Here is a 5387-nt window from a genome sequence, read left to right on the forward strand (position 1 = left end):
ACCCAAACTTGAATTGACATTCTTTCTTCCTTGAAACAGGTGGCTCTTCAAAACTTTAAACCAAATACAAATGAACAATAAGGATGTGCATAACCAAGGTTATAAACACTAAGTAATAAATGCATGTTTGCTGAAAGTACATTATTTAAAAAATAATTTGATTGTAATACTAGCCTAACTCCAGCATGATTAAGGAAGTGCAGAATGAGCTTTCCTGGAGAAACTTAACAGTTCTTGGCCAAAATAGCTTATTTCATTAGGAAACACTGACCAAAGCCTTAGGGTTAAATGGTTCATGCCTACCTGGTTATAATATAACCTCTACCTTGGTCTGTGACCTTATGCTTGTCTCTCTATGGTTGGCATATGTGTGTGTTTATCTGTAAGTTTATGTCTCCACATGTCTGTGCACTCAAAGGTGAGGGCCTAGTGCAGGGAAAGTAACAGCATGGGAATATTCAAACAGCTCCACAGAAAAGCCATAAAAATCACTAGGGTTTTATGATATTACCTGTAATATTTAGTGCATGGTTGTGTTTATTTTGCCAAGGGAATCCCTAATACACTTAAATAGGATATAATTTTATTAATGCTAACATAACACACCAGAGGTGAGAGATTCAGGTGCCAGGATAACTTAGTCCCAGAGGTCATTCAGTGACCTGGGTCCATTCTTTCTTGTCGCTTTGCCATGGTATTAGCATGACCCTTATTTACACGGTAAAAGTTGGGTTACCATTCATCATAATCCATCTCATTGGACAGAATAAACAAGATGTGGAGACCAAGTCAATATTTTAAGTAAATAAAAGTGAAATTGCATAATCTTTGCCCATAACAAAATTTAGTTACAGGGTCTAGTTGTAAGTGAGATTATGAAGAAATATAGTCTTTAACAGGCAATTTCATCCCCAGCTAAAACTTTAGTAGTTTAAAAGAATTAAAAACTGAAGTTGGATGAAGGTAGCATTTCAGTGTAATATCAGAGAAGCAAAACCATTTTGATTAATATAAAATAAGGATCTACAATAGAAATAAGGCATTATACAATTGTGAGCAAAAGTGGTTGAGGAAAGGTCCAAAGGTGGATTAGATGACAGAAGTTAAAATCAGTCCTCTCAAAATCTATGTGGACATGTGGGACCTTGAAGGGAAATCTGGGAAGCAAGGCATGAACCATTATGGACAGTAAGCAGAGTAGTCTGTGGAGAACTGTTGTCTCTGTGTGACTACTACCTCTGTAGGCCCATAGCGAACGTGAGATGGTATTACTGAGGTGACTGTTGGTCAGTGAAGCTAGGAGACTGGAGGAAGACCAGGAGGCAAAACAAAAGAAAGTAAAAGAAACTTTTCCATGCTCAGCATTTCTGTGTCCATCTTTTATAAACCTACCTAGAAGACCATTAGAGATTTATGGTTGTTATATCACTTTTGCCTCTCAAATGGAGGCAAACTCTACACCCACAACTTTAAGGAAAGTGAGTTCTGGGAAATGTAGCGAATTTGTCAAAACCAGAGTCCAACTCAAGGAATAACTAGAAGTTGCAGAACAGGGACTGAAGTTTGGGGTACCATTTTTCATAATAAATTCCATCAAGTCAGAACTCCCCTACATACAAAAATGTATTTTATCTCTCTTTTACTTCTTTATGATTCCAACTATTCATAATGTTTTAGAAAGATAAGCCACAAAGAAGACAAAGAACTGAAGGGGAGAAAGAGAAGTGATATGGAGGAAGGGGAGCGTGATCTGTGGGATGTGTGACTGATGGAGTTCTGTTTCTGGTCAACTTGGACATTAATAGGAAATTAACATCTTTTTAAGATCTCTTCAAAATACTCTAAATAAGCAAACTGACATCACCTAAGGGACGTCTCTAAATTTTCACACTCTTAAATAGTTAATCCTTAAGAATTTTATTTTGGCAGAAAAGGTTTGTTTTATTGAATAACTGATCTGTGTTATTGCTGAGGTCACTATGTACAGACCAAAGAGAAGGAGTTTTATTTCTTGGTTTCTTCCTCCTCAGACAGAGCCTTGTTTTCCTCTTTCTTGACCTGAAACTGTTCTTCACAACATTTGTGTGTTTCTTTGGTCTTAGATTAAAAATACGGAATGCTTTGGGAATTTGTGCATCAGCCTTGTATGGCGGCAAGGCTAATCTTCTCTACATTGTTCCAATTTTAGTATATGTTGAGCACAAGAAATTTTTTAACTTAAGAAAACAGAGAAGAATTGAGACTCAGGTATGCATAAACTTTTCTAGAATCCTTCATATTATAAGGATCTTATTAGCAAATGAATTGACAGTTGCTCTAATTGTCCTATATTTTCACAGACTATATAAATGCAATTATGCTTGGATATGGTAGAATTATCTTCTTAATTAGTAAGGAAAGGTAAAAGAGAGATAAAGGAGAAACTTCAAAAAACCATTATCAGTTTCTCATCAAGGACTGACATCCTTCATTCTACTGCAGAGTTAAGATTAGCTTCAACTCCTTCCTGTCAACTACAGTGGAACAATTTCTAAATCAATTCTTCACCACTATTGCCATCACAGGTTCTCATCACTTTCTTCCTATGCAAGTAAAATATTTTTCCTGGTTCTACGCTTTCCCTAATTTATCTGTCTTCATGGTGTCCCAAATATAATTTCCTAAAATAATAATAATAATAATAATAATAGCTTTTGTTTGAAATGGTGGCTTGAGGGGCACCGTGGTGGCTCAGATGGGTAAGTGTCTTCCTTAGGCTCAGGTCATGATCTCCAGGTCCTGGGATCAAGTCCTATGTCCAGTTTCTGGCTCAGCGGTGTGTCTGCTTCTCCCACTCACTCTGCCTCTCCCTCTGCTTGTGCTCTCTTTTCCTTTCTATCTCTCTCAAATGAATAAATGAAATCTTTCAAATTTTTTTTTAAATGTTGACTTAAGCACACTTATTAAGCTTTATTACTCACTCAAAGACTTTTGTGATGACATCGAGTGAGTTTAAAAAATGTATAACCACCTCTTTGGAGAAGTGATAATAGCACAAAATTGAAAACAAAATGTTTATATACAGTAACAAATCAAAATATCGGTAGATCAAAATCTAACAGGATATGGTAATTTACATGGCTGGAAAGAAAAACAGAATTATATGAAGGGTACAGTAAGTGGTACAGTATCTGTTACTGTAAGATTCCCACCTCACATAATTAATTTAGAAAGAAAAATCCATATTAAACCTTACCTTAATGATATACATGAGTACCATGTATAAGTAGAAAAAAATATTAAAGCCTCCTGAAAGAAGAAATATAGTTTACATGCAATAATATTTGACAATATCAGAGGCAAAAGATACAAAAATCTTCCTGAAAGTGAGAAATAGATTACTCCAAAGACTAGAGTATCTGCATGGCTCAGACATCTCCCCATCTAAAATGTAGGACCCATAAAGAAATGTCTTCAGAATTCTGATAGAAAATGACTTTCTATCTCTAACATTTTATATGAAGGCAAGCCACAATATGAAGTATGGAGTACTTTTTCATGCACGATTCTCAAATGACCCTGGAGTACAACCAAATAAAAACAAATGAAAATATCAGAAAAAGGAAAAGATGTAGCACAGGAAACAGGAGAATAAAAAAGCAATATACAGAGAAAATTTAGCTAGTTCCAGGCAGTTTGGGTTTACACTTGTTCTGATGTAACTTCAATAAAACATTATCACTCTCAAAGATGTCCTCGTTTATATGATAAAATATAAAGTCACAAAGGTATTACAATGAAAAGCTTAGCCAGTCCAGATTGGAGCAGAAGGTTAGAGGCCTTAAGTAAGATATTTCTCAGGAGAAAAAAAAAGAGAGAGAGAAACTGTTGTGCTGCCTTTACAAGAGAAGTTTTATGATTTTTTTTTTTCAGTTGAGATGAATGGTGGGTAGAGAGCCAATGGAGACGAAGAAGAAGAAGAAGAAGAAGAAGAAGAAGAAGCAGCTTTCAAAAAAGAAAGGACATGTAATTGGAGTGCAATGGTTCAGTTATAAAGGGAGACATACAATGTAAACACCAAGTGACTATTAACTTTAAGAAATTATAACATAATTATAACAATTACAGTGAAGGGATTGCAGGAGGAGGGGTCTGTGAAAGAGAGCTTCATCTTCAAATTCCTTTTTCTGCAGATATGAAAGTTGATAATGAAAAATATAAGTCAGCAGCATAAATATGTTATTTCAAATGATTAAGGTAAATATTGGAAGAAAAATAAAAGGGCAAAAGTAAGTGACCTCAAGAAGCAGGATACAGTTATTAGAAAGAGTAGGACAATGGAATATTAATTTTAATTATCATCATTTCAAACTATGGACGGAGTATAGTTTGTTAAAAATAAATAGTAAATTACGAAATCTGATTCTTTTTCTTATTGCCTGAGCAATAATTTTCAATCTCCTTACATGTAACCCAAAGTCCTTAGAAATCCAACTCTCTGGTTTCAATTCAAACCACTCCCACCCTCTTGCTTTCTATCACACATGTGCACATACACACACACTTTTAAAAAAATGTTTCTGGTAACATTTACTTTTTTTCACGTCTTCTGGATGCTTTTATGAGCTCATCCTTTAATTAAGCTAACTCATTTGTCCAGAATGCTTTACCACATATTTATTAGATGCTCTTTAAGAATAAATTCCAATGTCATTACTTCTTTGGGCTTTTTTCTTAATCTTGCAGGCAATTAGTTTCATACTACTCCATGCTGCCAAAAGTATTGTTCATAGTTTATTTTGCTTTCACAACATCTTGTAATTGCAATAGATGTGCGTATATACATATATATACCTTGTCCCCACCCCCTGCCACGTTGTCCCTGGTCACACTGAAGGAGTATGTTAGAGTCCTATTTGCTATTGTAACAAATTGTCACATACTTTGTAGTCTAAACAACACAAATATTTTCTCTAACAATCTGGAATCCAGAATCATTCTCACTGGGCTAATATCAAGGTGTTGGCACAGGTGGTACCTTCTGGAGACTTTGAAGGAAAAATCAATTTCCCTGCCTTGTTTGTTTCTAGAAACTATTTACATCTTTTGGTTAACAGATTAGTGGCTCCTTCCTCCTTCTATCTTTCAAAGCCAATTGTGTAGCATCTTCCAATCTCTCTCTCTCTCACACACACAAGACCTCTGTTTCCATCCTCACATCTCCTCTTACTTTCACTCTTCTGCCTTCCCTTTATTGGGCCCTCCCAGATAACTCAGGATAATCTCCCCACCTCAAGATCCTTAAGTCAATCACATAGGCAAAGCCCATTTGCCATGGTTTTCAACAGTCCTTGGATATTCATTTCTGTTTTTTGTCTAAGTCTTTATTCTCTTTGTTTTCAGTTTTG

The 5387-nt window shown here is 35.4% G+C and overlaps 1 non-coding gene across 1 annotated transcript; it reads right to left on the bottom strand.

Annotated features, from left to right (window-relative positions):
• Positions 1-2105: 2105 nt before the first annotated feature.
• Positions 2106-2217, bottom strand: LOC116871780. Its single transcript, XR_004383503.1, has one exon. It is a non-coding gene; the product is annotated as a U6 spliceosomal RNA (small nuclear RNA).
• Between the last annotated feature and the right edge of the window lie 3170 nt (positions 2218-5387).

Source organism: Lontra canadensis, unplaced genomic scaffold, assembly GCF_010015895.1.
Source record: "Lontra canadensis isolate GAN:19392208 unplaced genomic scaffold, GSC_riverotter_1.0 scaffold1, whole genome shotgun sequence".
Classification (NCBI taxonomy): Eukaryota; Metazoa; Chordata; class Mammalia; order Carnivora; family Mustelidae; genus Lontra; species Lontra canadensis.